General features: G+C 48.8%; 2 protein-coding genes and 2 non-coding genes across 4 annotated transcripts in view; 1 reads left to right on the plus strand and 3 right to left on the minus strand.

Annotated features, from left to right (window-relative positions):
* The window catches only part of LOC102943236 (zinc finger protein 883), a 2,438,435-nt gene that overhangs the window by 864,431 nt on the left and 1,557,174 nt on the right, over positions 1 to 16,830 (plus strand).
* Positions 1 to 16,830, minus strand: part of LOC114020163 (zinc finger protein 501) — a 1,907,800-nt gene that overhangs the window by 830,432 nt on the left and 1,060,538 nt on the right. The window lies entirely within an intron of this gene.
* TRNAF-GAA lies at positions 9,744 to 9,817 on the minus strand. The gene has a single exon. It is a non-coding gene; the product is annotated as a tRNA-Phe (tRNA).
* On the minus strand, positions 11,874 to 11,946 carry TRNAF-GAA. Its single transcript has one exon. It is a non-coding gene; the product is annotated as a tRNA-Phe (tRNA).

Here is a 16,830-nt window from a genome sequence, read left to right on the forward strand (position 1 = left end):
ACATCCCCGAACAGCTGTGGGCTTAACTGAAAGCAGCTTACAGAAGTGTGTCTGTCTTTAACACTCAGGTGCCCAACTCCCAATGGGGTCCAATCCCCAAATAAATCCGTTTTACCCTGTATAAAGCTTATACAGGGTAAACGCATAAATTGTTCACCCTCTATAACACTGATAGAGAGATATGCACAGCTGCTCCCCCCCCTCCCCCAAGTATTAATACATACTCTGGGTTAATTAATAAGTAAAAAGTTATTTTATTAAATACAGAAAATAGGATTTAAGTGGTTCCAAGCAGTAACAGACAGAACAAAGTGAATTACCAAGCAAAATAAAACAAAACACACAAGCCTATGTCTAATGAAACTGAATACAGATAAAATCCTCACCAGTTCCAATAAGCTCTCTTTTAAAGACTCGTCTTTTTGTAGTTTGGGTCCAGCAATCACTCACACTCCCTGTAGTTACTGTTCTTTGTTCCAGTTTTTTTTCAGGTATCCTTGGGGGGTGGAGAGGCTATTTCCTTAGCCAGCTGAAGACAAAATGAAGGGGTCTCCCATGGGCTTAAATAGACTTTCTCTTGTGGGTGGAGACCCCCCTCCTCTCTCCTATGTAAAGTCCCACTACAAAATGGAGTTTTGGAGTCACCTGGGCAAGTCACATGTCCATGCATGACTGAGTTCCTTACCAGCCAAGCCACATTCTTGGGAAAGCCCAGATGTGGATTGGCATCTCCAAGTTCATTGTTGGCTTAAGGGCTTCTTGTTTGGGCACTTACTGAGATTGGTCTTTTCTCAGGAAGTTGACCAACTGCTTCACTAAAACCTACTCAGAATCAAACAAGTACACACCAATATTCATAACTTTGAATACAAAAATGATACATGCATACAAATAGGATTAATAAATTCAGTAGATCATAACCTCTACAGAGACATGTTACACAGCATATGTAGCATAAAACATATTCCAGTTATGTCATATATACACATTCATAAGCATATTTCCACAATGCTTTATGGGGGGCACTGTCACAGAGCTGTCCTGTTTATTGCGCTCAGTGTAGCATCCATGATTACCTGCCCTGTGGGTAGGTGGCATATGTGTGTATTCAGTGCAAGGAGCTCCTGGGCCTCAGAGACCGCGTACAGGCTTTGCAGCCAAGGTGGTGGAACTGGAGGAGCTAAGGGAGGCAGAGAGGTATGTTGATGAGGCTTTCGGGGACACTGTAGATGTGCCCCACCTCTGGCAGACAGCCCCTGCACTGTTAAGAAGGATGAAAGGCTCAGGGAAGGAGAGGGAAACCCTTCCCATAGTTGGGACCTCCTTCCAGGTGATGCTGGGGTATCCTCTTGCACTGAGGTTACCTCTCTGGAGGAGGGGACTCCAGTCATTAGGAAAAGGCAGGTGTTAGTAATGGGAGATTCAACCCTTAGAAACAAAGATAGCTGGGTTTGTGATAACCAGGAGAACCTCACGGTGACTTGCCTGCCTGGTGCAAAGGTTGCGGATCTCGTGAGGCATCTAGATAGACTTATGTGTAGTGCTGGGGAGGAGCCGGTGGTCGTGGTACATGAAGGTACGAGTGACATAGGGAAGGGTAGAAGAGAGATCCTGGAGGCCAAATTTAGGCTGCTAGGAAAGAGACTAGGAAATCCAGGAACTCTATGGTGGCTTTCTCAGAAACACTTCCAGTTCCAGGGCCAGGTAGGCAGACAGAGCTTCAGAGTCTCAGAGATGATGGTGTAGAGAGGAGGGGTTTAGATTTATTAGGAACTGGGAAAACTTTTGGGATAGGGGGAGTGTAGCGGGGTGAACACCCGCTCGGGCCCAGAGGGGTTTAGAACAGCCCTGAGAGAGGGCTCTTGTAGAAGGAAGGCAGCGGGGCTGATTGGGGAAGCAGGCTCAGCTGGGGGCCATGCTCCAATCAGGGCCCAGCTGGCTCTATAAAGGCTGTGAGCCAGATGCCTTAGGAGAGTCTCTCTCTCTCTCTCTCTCTCTCTCTCTCTCTCTCTCTCCCTGTGCCTGTGCCTGTGCCTGTGCCTGTGCCTGCTGAGAGAGGGAAGGGCCTGCCTGCAGGGGCTTGTTTGGAGCAGGGCTGGGGGAAGGCCAAGGGAGCCTGAGAGCTCTGCCCTAGGAAAGCCCCAGGCTGAGGGCCTGGTAAGGTCTATTAGGTACGGGGGTTGCAAGGGCAGCCATGGGTAGGCACAGGCAGCAGGTCCAAACCCAACCTTGCATGTGATGAATGGCTCATGCTGCAGTCTGCCCCAGGGAGCGGGGGCTAGCTGGTGACTGGCAGGAGCCTCGGATTGAGGCGAGGTAGGGATAGTGGGTGGGGGGTTCCCCTGGGAGGGGGAGACCCAGAACTGTGGGGGTACTGCCAGGGGGCAGCACCCAAGACAAGGGCACTGGGGGCCAGGGGTGGCGAGACACCGGCCTGAAGAGGGCGCTCCAGAGGCTGGAATGCTAATTCCCCATGATGACCAGCAGGAGGGGCCGCTGGTGAGTCTGCGTCTGGTTACAGGGAGCATATACAGGAAGGATAGGCTCCACCTAAACCAGAGTGGATCCAGACTGCTGGCACTTCACCTTAAAAAGGTTGCAGAGCAGTTTTTAAACTGAGAGATGGGGGGAAGCCGATGGCTGCAGAGGAGCAAATGGATCGGAAAGAGACTTCTCTTAGAGGAGAGTCTAGTGATAGAGATTCTCTAGATTTTAGTCAGGAGGAGAGGATGGAAGAGGATAAAGTATGGGCCGGCTCAGACGAGAAACATTCACATAAAAAAGAATCTGACACATCAGAAAAGGGCAGACAAATAAACACTGACAAGTTTTTAAAGTGCTTGTACACAAATGCTAAAAGTCTAAATAATAAGATGGGTGAACTAGAGTGCCTCGTGTTAAAGCAGGATATTGATATAATAGGCATCACAGAAACCTGGTGGAGTGAGGACAATCCATGGGAGTGGCACTATATGTGAAAGAAAATGTAGAATCAAATGAAGTAAAAATCTTAAATGACTCCACACGTTCCATGGAATCTCTATGGGTAGTAATTCCAGGCTCTAATAAGAATATAACAGAAGGGATCTATTACCGACCACCTGACCAGGACAGTGATAGTGACGATGAAATGCTAAAGGCGATTAGAGCAGCTACCAAAATAAAGAACTCAATAATAGTGGGGGATTTCAATTATCCCCATATTGACTGGGTACATTTCATCCTGAGGTGACATGCAGAGACAAAATTTCTTGATACTTTAAATGACTGCTTCTTGGAGCAGCTGGTACAGGAACCCACAAGGGGAGAGAGAATTCTCAATTTAGTCCTGAGTGGAGAACAGGATCTGGTCCAAGAGGTAATTATAACAGGACCGCTTGGAAATAGTGACCATAATATAATAACATTCCTGTGGTGAGAAGAACACCTCAGCAGCCCAACACTGTGGCATTAATTTCAGAAAGGGGAACTATGCAAAAATGAGGAGGTTAGTTAAACAGAAATTAAAAGGTTCAGTGACTGGAGTGAAATCCCTGCAAGCTGCATGGACACTTTTCAAAGCCACCATAATAGAGGTTCAACTTAAAGGTATCCCCCCAAATTAAAGAAAAACAGTAAAAGAACTAAACAAGAGCCACCGTGGCTTAACAACCATGTAAAAGAAGCAGTGAGAGATAAAAAGGCATCTTTTCAAAAGTGGAAGTCAAATCCTAGTGAGGTAAATAGAAAGGAGCACAAACACTGCCAAATTAAGTGTAATAAGAAAAGCCAAAAAGGCGTTTGAAGAACAGCTAGCCAAAACCTCAGAAGGTAATAACAAAATGTTTTTAAAGTACATCAGAAGCAGGAAGCCTGCTACACAACCAGTGGGGTCCCTGGACGATCGAGATACAAAAGGAGCACTTAAAGACGATAAAGTCATGGCGGAGAAACTAAATGAATTCTTTGCTTCAGTCTTTACAGCTGAGGCTGTTAGGGAGATTCCCAAACCTGAGCTGTCCTTTGTAGGTGACAATTCTAAGGAATTGTCACAGATTGAAGTGTCGTTAGAGGAGGTTTTGGAATTAATTGAGAAACTTAACAGTAACAAGTCACCGGGACCAGATGACATTCACCCAAGAGTTCTGAAAGAACTCAAATGTGAAATTGTGGAACTGTTAACTATGGTTTGTAACCTGTCCTTTCAATCAGCTTCTGTAGCCAATGACTGGAAGATAGCTAATGTAATGCCAATATTTAAAAAGGGTTCTAGAGGTGATCCCGTCAATTACACACCGGTAAGTCTAACGTCAGTACCGGGCAAATTAGTTGAAACAATGATAAAGAATAAAATTGTCAGACACATAGAAGAACATAAATTGTTGGGCAAAAGTCAACATGGTTTCTGTAAAGGGAAATCATGTCTTACTGATCTCTTAGAGTTCTCTGAAGGGGCAACAAACGTGGACAAGGGGGATCCAGTGGACATAGTGTATTTAGATTTCCAGAAAGGCTTTGACAAGGTCCCTCACCAAAGGCTCTTATGTCAATTAAGTTATCATGGGATGAGAGGGAAGATCCTTTCATGGATTGAGAACTGGTTAAAAGACAGGGAACAAAGGGTAGGAATAAATGGGAAATTTTCAGAATGGACCAATCCTATTCAGCTTATTCATAAATGATCTGGAGAAAGTGATAAAGTGGCAAAGTTTGCAGACAACACTAAACTGCTCAAGATAGTTCAGACCAAAGCAGCCTGTGAAGAACTTCCAAAAGATCTCACAAAACTAAGTGATTGGGCAACAAAATGGCAAATGAAATTTAAAGTGGATAAATGTAAAGTAATGCACATTGGAAAAAATAACTCCAACTATACATACAATATGATGGGGGCTAATTTAGCTACAATTAATCAGGAAAGAGATCTTGGATTCATCGTGGATAGTTCTCTGAAGACGTCTACGCAGTGTGCACCAGCAGTTCAAAAAAAGCAAACAGGATGATAGGAATCATTTTAAAAGGGATAAGAATATCTTATTGCCCTTATATAAATCCATGGTATGGCCATATCTTGAATACTGCATACAGATGTGGTCTCCTCACCTCAAAAAAGATATACTGGCATTAGAAAAGGTTCAGAGAAGGGCAACTAAAACGATTAGGGGGTTGGAACGGGTCCCATAGGAGGAGAGATTAAAGAGGCTAGGACTTTTCAGCTTGGAAAAGAGGAGACTAAGAGGGGATATGATAGAGGTCTATAAAATCATGAGTGGTGTGGAGAAAGTGAATATGGAAAAGTTATTTACTTGTTCCCATAATATAAGAACTCGGGGCCATTGAATGAAATTAATGGGCAGCAGGTTTAAAACAAATCAAAGGAAGTTCTTCTTCACACAGCACACAGTCAACCTGTGGAACTCCTTGCCTGAGGAGGTTGTGAAGGCTAGGACTATAACAGGGTTCAAAAGAAAACTATATAAATTCATGGAGGTTAAGTCCATTAATAGCTGTTAGCCAGGATGGGTAAAGAATGGTGTCGCCAGCCTCTGTTTGTCAGAGGGTGGAGATGGATGGCAGGAGAGAGATCACTTGACCATTACCTGTTCGGTTCACTCCCTCTGGGGCACCTGGCATTGGCCACTGTTGGTAGACAGGATACTGGGCGGGATGGATCTTTGGTCTGACCCAGTATGGCTGTTCTTATGTTCAGCGATGACCCAGACACAGCTCACTGCTCCCTCCCACCAATGGGTCTCTTAAAGAGGTATCTGCCTCTTAGGCACATGGGTTAAACGTTACTAACTATTTATACTAAATATAGGGCTTAACTGCTAAAATAGGTACTCACAACAATCTTCTGTCAGAAGGGGAATTTTCTCTCCCCTGCTGAGTTCTGTTTTAGCAAATGAGTTCATAACCGGATATTTACACTAGTTTCTTAATTTCCCTGTGATAGCATTTCAGCTTTTGTTAACTGTTTGAAAGCACAAGCTTTAACAACCACCATGTCTTTTTAACGTAACATAACACACAAAAATAGTATAAAATGAAACCCAAATGAAGTTGAAAGGCAGGTCTATGCACACACACACTGAGCGTATTAAGTTTTTATATTTGGCTGTGCTTGGGCGACAACAATAGAAACCTGTTGAAATTGGTGAGTTTTAACATTTTGCAGCAAAACCAGATATACTATAGATTGTAATATTTTGGACATTTTGGCTACAACATGCTTATAACTATATTTTAATATTTAATAAAGGTGCAAACAAGTTTGTAAACCCCCCAAAAAAGAAATTAACGTTTTCTTAATGTCAACTTTTCATTAATGTTGAGGATTCTCTCTGCAGATTTTCTTTGAATACAACCCCCCTGTGGTTGAGAAAAGAGAATCCTTTTTGTTTGCAATTGCATTATGTCTTGAGGCAGAGAAAGCGTTTCTGGAAGTGAAACCTTTCTCGAGTCATCACTCTTTTAAAAACTGGAGCCGAGAGGAGTGGGTCTGTGGACTAGCACGGTGAAGGGAATCATTGGTGGGGGAGGGGGCTTTCTATCCTGGTCAGAAATTGGAGACCCCCAAACTTCTGCATATCGGGCACACTTGTTGGGGTCCACGGCTGCACCTGAGAAATGGGCTGATCAATGGTGGGCATGCTGATCCATACCTAACTCAGGGTACGAACTGGTCTGTGCAAACAAAAAGGATGGAGAGGCCTCAGACTGCAATAATTCAGTGTGGATAAATCAGGCTTATCCGCCCTGTATCCTGGCACAGCAGGGAAGGTTAGATTTGGAAAACTGTCAGAATCATAAACAAACCCCTTTTCATGCTGACAAACCAAAACAAAGTTGGGACACGCCCAGAGGGGGAACGGCCCTGTCGGCGTCCATGTCGGATGCTCCTTGAGAACTGCTGGCTACCCCAAATGTCCCCTTTTTCTGTCTCCAAGCAGGTCCCCTTGGCTTCAAAGTGTTGACCTAGTGGATGGGCGACCATGGGGGCAGCACCACAAAACCCCACGTCCAAGCAGCAATGCCAAGGCCACAGGCTTAATCCTCCAGTCCAAGGCCAAAATCTTCAGCCGGGCCCTTGTCGTTCCCCTCCTGCCTCTGCCGGAGTGGCGAGGGAGACCCCACGAGACGCGCAGGCTCCACCTTCCTTCCCACCCGCTGCCATGTAGACTGTGCCCAGCTCCTTGCCTGTGGCATCCCCTGCCAGGGAAGCCTGGCCATGCAGCCCAAGCCTGAGCGGCAGCCACAGTCCCTCCTCCCGTGGCTGGCTGAGGGCAGAGCAATGTGGGCCAAGGCCAGGCTGAGCTGGAAGGCCCCTGCCGGCCAGACCGAGCTGAGCGATATCCTGCGAGCCTCGCTCGCCTGTCCCCACAGCAGCTGCCTGCCTCTCTGGGCAGGAGAAGGGGACAAAGAAGCATCGATGCCTCAGGCCGGGGGATGAGGCACTCCCCTCCCATGGCAGCGCCCTTCGACTTCAGCCCCGCCTGCGAGGAGTGCTGGGGACCTTCCTAGCAGGATTCGGCCTCAGCAGGTCCCTGACCCCAGGGGCCAGGCTCTTGTTACTGTGCAGGCCCCTGCCAGGCTTGAAGATCCAGGAGAAAAACAAGGGGGCCGGTTGCTGGCAGAGAATGGGGTCCGTCCCTCGACCGCGGACTTCCCGGCCCAGCGTGTTACGGCTGCAGAACTGTGCGCGGATCCTTGGAGAAACAGGCCGTAGCCGTTGCCAATTAGCTTCCCTTCAGCAGCTGAGATCAGGGGTCCCCAAGGCGGTGCCCGCGGGCACAATGGCGCCTGCCGGGGCAGTTGTGTGCACCCGCAGGACACCGCGCCGCCGAAATGCCGACAGCGAGCGCGGCCGCCAGAGAGCCACCTGCCAAAATGCGCTGCCATTTCTTGGCGGCATTTCGGCGGCGGGGTGTCTGGTGCCCGCCCCGGTATTCTGGGAATAGGAATATGCTGTTCCCACAGAGAGGTTGGGGATCACTGGTTTAGATGGTGGAGCGGAGGCCTGTAGCAGGCCAGGAGCGGATTTACCATGAAACACTCAGGTGCAGAATACCACTTTTTCCTCTGGCTGAGGAGCTGGAAACCAGGCATGGACAACTGATGTCTCCTGAAAGGGGGGGGGGGCACAATTTCAAGGTTCAGCCCCACCCCCTTATGATCAACATCCCCTCCCAGGTGTGAACAATGCAGGGAGGGGAAGCAGCAAAGGCAGCCCCTCTCCACTTCCCCCTCCAGCAGCTGCTGTGCAGGGAGGGAGCCTGGCAGCACCGCATGATGTAGCAGGGATGCTAACCCAGGTGGGGCACGTGACCCCACATAGCGCCCTCTGCAAGTGTTGCCTCTGAAATTAGGAGAACTCGTGAGTTCAAGGCACAGCTGCACACCCAGAAAAAAGCCCAGCACTACATGCCCAGGGTGAAGGGGTGTGCTAAAGCCTGGCATCGAGCCAGAAACCTTCAGATCATCAATATAATTCACTCCCAACTGAGCTACTTTGGCAATGACTGGGCCAACCGGGAAGGCTTAATACATGTGCTGCAGCTCATGCTAGGAAGATTTAAATCTGGATGTCACAACACAGGAGACCAGCAGTGGACTTGGTCCGGAGGGGCAGGCTGGGGTTTCCTATATCACATTCACTCAAGCCAGCACCTGGCCCCTCGCAAGCTGTGACTGGCGCCCCCCAGGTCAGCCAGAAAGAAGCAGTGGTTCTCACTGGAACAAGTCCACCCACGGCTCGCAGGCAACTTCCAAGCCCACCACAGCACACCATCTTGCCCAGAAAGGAGCCCACTTGGACTCACCATTGCTTATTTTCCTTCCACCCAGAACCCTGCTTCTTCTCCTGGGCTCCAAGTACCCATCCCTGGGAAGCCAAGAGCCAACTGCCCCTCCGCCCCAGGCTTTGGCAGAATGAATGGTGGCACTCTACTAACGCCACCTAGACGCACTGAGGTGCTTAGCTTCTGCCCTGCCTTCCTCAGCATGACTCTCCTCTTTTGCCCCATTCCTGCCTCACTTCTTCTTTTGGCAAGTCATGCAAAGGAGGCCAGCTGGAAAAGCCGGCCTCCGTAGGCCAGCCTCCAAGGGCAGAGGAGGCCAAGCCACAAAGCTCCAAAAGGTGACTGGCCTAGATTCTCTAGCTTTCCCCGGCTGACGCCAAGGTGCTTTCTCAGCTCCTTCCACCACCCTCTGTCCTGCAGGAGTCAGGGTTATCCCAGGGACAGGCCAGTGGCAGAAGGAGGACTGCCTCACTGGACAGCTAGGGGAGCTGGGAAATGTAAACCATCATGTTTCTGTCTGGTTTTGAAAGGGGGGCCTTTTACATGTTAGGCAAACATGATAACCACTACACTACAGAAACTCTGTCACTGAGCTCTGCCCCTCCCTTCAAATTCCAGCCACCTTGCTGGCGCTCACCCTGGCACACACTGATGGGGCAACCTGGAGAAAATGGTGGCAGCCCTTCGATAGGTCAACTGGTAGAGCAAAGGACTGAAGCCAGAGCTCAGGAAGTCATCCTTACGTTGCTCTTGTGACTTCAGCTTGAAGGAGAGCTTCTTTTTCTTCCCCTTGCTGGGAAAGAACAAGAGAAGAAAGAAAGCTCAGGTGGGCCAACTTGTGCACAAGCTCACACTGTCTTTTCCTACTGGGGAGCGTGAAATGAGGGACTCGTGGCCAGTAAAGGCATTGGTGCGCTTCCAGAAAACAGACCCCACCCCTGCACACAAAGGGACCAAAGAGCATGCCAAAGCCTGGGATTGAACCAGGGAACTTCTAAATCTTCATTCTAACACTCTCCCCACTGAGCTACTTCGGCACCAGCAGGGCACCTTTTTGGCCTCTTGCGTCTCTGTCCGGGATGTTTTTGTCAGCCACGGCACAGAAAAAGGATGTCATTGTGAGCGACCCACAAAGTCAAGGTGAATATTTGCCTGCCTTGCTCAGCTTGACTTGCTTCCTCACCCCATTCCTGCCTTAGTTCATAGAATCATAGAATATCAGGGTTGGAAGGGACCTCAGGAGGTCATCTAGTCCAACCCCCTGCTCAAAGCAGGACCAATCCCCAACTAAATCATCCCAGCCAGGGCTTTGTCAAGCCTGACCTTAAAAACCTCAAGGGAAGGAGATTAAACCACCTCCCTCGGTTACACATTCCAGTGTTTCACCGCCCTCCTAGTGAAAAAGTTTTTCCTAATATCCAATCTAAACCTCCCCCACTGCAACTTGAGACCATTACTCCTTGTACTGTCATCAGCTACCACTGAGAATAGTCTAGATCCATCCTCTTTGGAACCCCTTTTCAGGTAGTTGAAAGCAGCTATCAAATCCCCCCTCATTCTTCTCTTCCGCAGACTAAACAATCCCAGTTCCCTCAGCCTCTCCTCATAAGTCATGTGTTCCAGCCCCCTAATCATTTTTGTTGCCAAAGTTCCTGGGTTACCTGGTGGCTGCAGGTGACTGGAGTGCAGCGGCACGGGGAGGAAGTTGGGCAGCTGAACCCCGGCAGCAAGAGTCCTGCCGCCACTTACCACCCCACCCTGTTGTCCCAGCTTCACCTACTGGCTGCCAGGGACTTGGTGCCCAACAGCACAGCAGGAGGTGGACAGAGCCACCTCTTTGCCTCCTCTCTCTGGGCTCCTGGCTCGTCTTGCTGGCCGACAGGGATTTTGGGGTGCAGGAGCGCAGGGAGCGGGAAGGGCGAACATCAGCAGCTGCCTCCCCTACATGCGGGAAAATTGGCTTGACCTGCTGGCCCCGCATACCACGTCACCAGGCCTCCAGCTCGCCCCATTTGACTTAATGGGTTGACCTGGTGGCCAGAATTCTTTCCAGCTGGGATTTCCCCCCAAAGGTACCCTACACGGGTTCAGGGTCCTCTACAGTACAGACCACACAGGAAGGCTTAATGCTCGAGCTGCAGCACGTGCTGGGCAGGCTTAAGGCTGGGCTCCCCGAGGCAGGAGAGAAGCAGAAGACTTGGCCCCTGGAGGAGCAGGCTGGGGCTTCCTATATCCCACTCACTCACAGCCAGCCCCACGCCCCCACTCCCAAGCCATCAATGGTGCCCCCAAGTTGGCCAGAAAGGAGCAGTGGTTCTCACTGGAACAAGTCCACTGACGGCTCGCAGGCAACTCCCAAGACTGCTACAGCACACCCTCTTGGCCAGAAAGGAGCCCACTCGGACTCACCATTGCTTCTTTTCCTTCCATCCACAACCCCGCTTCTTCTCCAAGAGGCAGGCACAGGATTCTACCTCCCAGCAGCCAAGCACACCTCCATGGGTTTGGCCCTTGAAAGGGCAGGCGAGGGCTTCCTGGATCCCAGTTGCTCACAGCCAGCCCAACCCCCACCTCCAAAGCCATCAGTCACGCCCCCGGTTAGGCCACTAAGGAGAAGTGGTTTTCACTGCCCCAGGGGTAGCAGGGAGCCTCTCAAGCCCATCATCACACACACAGATTGGACAGAAAAGAGTGCTGGCCCAGGCTCGCTCAGACTCAGCTTTGCTTGTCTTCCTTCCACCCAGAACCCCCCTTCTTCTCCTGGGCTGCAAGTAGCCATCCCTGGCAAGGCAAGAGGGAGGCACAGGATTCTACCTCCCAGCAGCCAACCGCACCACCCCAGGCTTTGGCAGAACGGATCAAAGTCATCCTTACATCACCCTTGTGACTCCAGCTTGAAGGAGAGGTTCTTTTTCTTCCCCTTCCTGAGAAAGAGCAAGAGAAGAAAGAAAGCTCAGGTGGGCCAACTGGGTGCAGAAGCTAATGCTGTCTTTTCCTGCGGCGGAGCCTGAAATGAGGGATTTGTGTTGGGTGAAGGCACCACTGTGTTTCCAGAAAACAGCCCACCCCTGCACAAAGAGGGATGAAAGAGCGTGCCGAAGCCTGGGATTGAACCAGGGACCTCTAGGTCTTCACTCTAACACTCTCCCAACTGAGCTACTTCAGTACCTGCAGGGCTTCCTTTTGGCCTGCTGCTTCTCGCCTTGAAGCTTATTCTCAATAAAACATAGCTCCAACCAACAGTGGCCAATGCAAAAGTGTCATCACTTGCTATTTTAGCACTTGAAAATGTCACTGGCCAGTGTTTGGCTCTCTCTAACGCTGCGCTTCAGTTCATGAGGGGAAAGGCGAGAAAAGTGATCTTTGAACTAAAGGCCTACGGTTAACAGTCTAACGCTGTCTCTTACTCGAACACTGTTTAAGACTGGTCCACCCTGTGGTGATGCCAGTTTGATTTCTAGATGTTAGTACATTTCAGTTACTGTTAAAATTAAAAAGTTTCTATATGCTTAAAGGAAACAAATTTTTTATTTGCTTCTATATGGGATGAATAAATACAGATTTACAGATCCTAGCCTGCAAATGTATTGTCTTATATGATACAGAAAATCATGCATACAAATTGTGCATCAAAACCATGAAATGAGCTACAAGTGCAATAAAAAACAAGGTATTCAATGGTTTAACATATGGAGTGGGGGTGGCGGGGGGCACCGAAGCTGCTTCTCGCCTGGGGTGCCATTTGGTCTAGGGGAAGCCCTGTCAGGGAGAGCAGGAGTTAAGTTTCCCATGCCTATTTTCAGGCTGTAATCTTGGGCACCCTGCTCTGTGGGAAGGATCCTGGTAGCCCAGACTCAGGGCTGGAACAGGCCCTTTATTTAGGTGGTGGCTGCATGGTTTACAGCGCTCTGATGTCTCAGACAATCTGTGTCTCCCAAAGCCTCAGATTTGCGTCCCCAGAAGGCTCCTGCACTGCCTCCTCTCCCTTCACATTCTGTAGAAAGGAGCAGCATCAAGGGCTAGGGATGAACCATAGGGCACTACGTGGGCAGCAGATGCTTCAGGAGTAAACCCAGCACCCAAAACAGAGGGGGGGGAATATACTGCTTTTTCTCGTTACTTAGCCACATGCTATAGCTCAGAGAGCTCTTTTAAATGTCTCCCCTCACACAACCTGGGAAAGGGGAAGGATTCTCAGGTTCTGGCTTGATTTGAAGGAGGATCACTGGACCCTAGAACCATTCACTGCCCTTTCCTAGAGAAACCTTTTATAAACAGAATGGGGCTGAGATAAATGCTTACTGGAATCAAGAATTGTTCCCCTGGAGTACCAGCAGCATTGGGCAGCTGGAAATCTCACAAAAGGAGCGGAAGCCTTGGTGGTTCAGTAATAGATGTCCTAGGTACTGCATGGGAGGTTTAGGTTTATTTTCTGGACAATAGCAGTCTGAGTTTTATTGCCTCCAAATTTCAGTCGAAAAATTCAGACCCAAACTGTGTGTGGTGGGGAGGTTGATTGCGGTTTCTTTGGGTTTGATTTGGTTTCTTCTCTTATTCTCATTTTAAAAGCCCTTGAGCATTTTGATGGAAAAAATGTTTGTACAAGACCAAGGAAAAGTAAGAAAAGTTAAAAATTTGCATTGAAGGGAGGGGGTGCCTGTGTACCAGGGCAGGGGTGGAGATTTTTATGGGGAGGGGGTTAAGGGATAAATGAGAGGCTTCTGCTGGAACACAGGGGGATGTTTTGCAGTTTAATTTTCTAAAGGGAAATCTCTCCACTTTCCCTCTGCTGATGCCCAGCTCAGACCCCACTGACACCCTTATGATGAATGAGAATTTTCTGAACATTTTGTATGCATATTGTGTATACCTCAGTTTCCCCTATTTGTTGCACGATTATCTTGGTCAGATGTCCAAAATTGTGGGGTGCATCCTGCCAGGGGGAATGGAGTAACATTCAGGGGGATGCAAGTGGGGCCCGGGTTTTTGAATGTTATATTTCTTGACTTCTGATTTGTGTCCATTTATTCTTTTAGGTAAAGACTGTCCGGTTTGGCAGTCGGAGAACACTTCAATCTCCCTGGTCACTCAATTACAGGCATAAAAGTCACAATACTACAACAAAAAAACTTCAAAAACAGACTCCAGTGAGAAATTGTTGAACTGGAATTAATTTGCAAACTGGACACCATTAATTTAGGCTTGAATAAAGACTGGGAGTGGATGGGTCATTACATTAAGTCAAACTATTTCCCCATGCTTATTCCCCCCCCCCCGCCCCCACTGTTACCCACACCTTCTGGTCAGCTGTTTGAAATGGCCCATCCTGACTATCACTACAAAAAGTTTTTTTTCCTCCTGCTGATAATAGCTCACCTTACCTGATCACTCTCGTTAAAGTGGGTATGGCAACACCCATTTTTTCATGTTCTCTGTGTGTATATACATCTCTTCCTACTGTATTTTCCACTGCATGCATCCGATGAAGTGGGTTTTAGACCACGAAAGCTTATGCTCAAATAAATTTGTTAGTCTCTAAGGTGCCACAAGTCCTCCTCTCATTCTTTTTGCTGATACAGACTAACACAGCGACCACTCTGAATCCTGCCTAGCTGGATTTCCTGAGAACCACAGCTGTCCACGTTCTTCCCCTAGGTCCCTGTGCAGGGGCAATTGTCATTTCTGACCTCATGAGTATAGCGGTGACTATGCCTACCTGTCACGTGGGGGACTACGGCTTGATTTCCTGATGAGAAAGCTGTGATTTTGACACCAAGTGTATGTCTACAGTACAATTAAAAACCCACAGCAGGCCCAGGCCAGCTGGCTCAGCTTGCCCGGCTCGGGGTCCAGGGGTCTCTTCAGGCTGGAGCCCGACCACTGGGATCCTCCCCCTCACTAGGTTCAGTGGCCTATATACTGAAGATGAGTTTATAATTGTACACTGGGTGCTGCCACTGGACAGACACTTCCTAGCCGGAGATCCACCCAGTTAATGTGATATACTCTAAAAATATTGGATGACAGAAAGGCAGCCTGGAGCTCTGTATGTAACGTCTCCCAATGACTCCAGATTCAACATGCTCAGGTTAATAAAAAAGATGATTTTTTATTGCGAGCCTGGAAATAGCCTCCAGTGTGAAAGTCAGAGCTGGATTATTTCCAGCTCATGCACCCTTATCACTAATGAAGGAGTAAAGCAATGTACAAACCAATGAAGCCATAACATGTCATTTGCATCCCCAGCCCATGTCCCTGTGACAGGATCTCAAGGACAGACAGAAATGTTACTCAGGGTCAGGAGGAGAGAGGAAAGCGCTTTCCCCCGTGTATTTCCCAGCCTGGTGTGCAAGGCAGCAGAGATGCTTTAGGGCATTTTCTGTCACTGATATTTTTCATCTTGGTGTGGGAGGAAAGACTAAGGGTATGTCTACACTACAAAATTAGGTCAATTTTATAAAGTCAATTTTTAGAATTCGGTTTTATACAGTCGATTGCGTATGTCCACACTAAGCGCATTAAGTCAGAGGAGTGCATCCTCACTATCATGGCTAGCAGCGACTTAAGGAGTGGTGCACTGTGGGTAGCTATCCCACAGTTCCCGCAGTCTCTGCTGTCCATTGGAATCCTGGGTTAAGCTCCCAATGCCTGATGGGCAAAAACCATTGTCGCGGGGGGTTTTGGGTATTTGTCATCAGTTGCCCCTCCCTCCGTGAAAGCAATGGCAGACAAATATTTCACGTTTTTTCCCTGGGTTACCCGTGCAGACACCATGCCATGGCAAGCATGGAGTCCGCTCAGCTCACCGTCAACGCTGCTGTTGTGGGCAAGTCTACTGTGGGGGCTGCTATGATCTAAGTAGCCAATGCAAACATTAACATTTTGTTATCAAGGATAGTGACTCTGGGAAATGTGGAGACCTTTTTAGATTTTAGGTGCATCATATTCCTGTCCTTTGTCACTGGTGAAGAAGTCTTGCAGTGGTATATTCCAGTCCAGTCGGCACTGTAATTCCCCGTAGCACTTCTGTGGTTGACACATGTAACAGCTCCAGGGCTCTTGCTCTTTGGCCTTGGCCGAGGTACCTTGCCCTACCAGGACCTCCAAGCATTCGACACAGAAGCACCTGCAGCAGCTGGCACTGCTACACAGCAGCAGCTCTTGGGTGCCTTCGCAGCAGATGGTGCAGTAGGACTGCTATCTGTCCTCGTCCATGGTGTACAGCTCCACCGCTTCAACTCTGGTCTCCTGTGAGCTGGAGGCTTCTGCCTCAGGCTGCTCTCCCAGCCAGCAGCACTGCACGGTCATTCCTACCCCAGCCTACCCCTTGCTCCCATGGCTCATGAAGCCTGGACAGTAGTAAGAAGCTGTTCAACTATAGGCTGAGCAAGTGCAGAAAGGTGGTAGAATGTGCCTTTGGACATTTAAAAGTGCGCTGGCGCTGTTGGTCAGACCTCAGTGCAACCAACATTCCCATTGTTACTGCTGCTTGCTGTGTGCTCCATTATATCTGTGAGAGTAAGGGGGAAGACATTTATGGCAGGATGGGAGGTTGAGGCAAATCTCCTGGTGTCCAGTTTTGAGCAGCCAGACACCAGGGCGATTAGAAGAGCACAGCAAGGCGTGCTGCGCATCACAGAAGCTGTGAAAACCAGTTTCATGACTGGCCAGGCTTCGGTGTGACAGTTGTGTGTGTTTCTCCTTGATGCAAACCCACCCCCTTTGTTGATTTTAATTCGCTGTAAGCCAACCACCCTTCCCCCTTCAAAATAAAGTAACTATTGTTTTGAAACCATGCATTCTTTTTTTATTAATTAAAAAAAAAATGAGATAATGGACAAGGTAGCCCAGGTGGGGTGGGGGAGGAAGGAAGGACAAGGCCACATTGCTTATTGTAGCCACACTAAAAATCAAACTGTTTGAATGACAGCCTTCTTTTGCTTAGGCCATCCTCTGGAGTGGAATGGCTGGGTGCCTGGAGCCTCCCACCCATCCCCGCCAAATTCTTGGACATCTGGGTGAGGAGGCTATGGAACATGGGGAGGAGGGT

The sequence above is a fragment of the Chelonia mydas genome, chromosome 28 (assembly GCF_015237465.2).
Source record: "Chelonia mydas isolate rCheMyd1 chromosome 28, rCheMyd1.pri.v2, whole genome shotgun sequence".
In the NCBI taxonomy this organism is placed as follows: Eukaryota; Metazoa; Chordata; order Testudines; family Cheloniidae; genus Chelonia; species Chelonia mydas.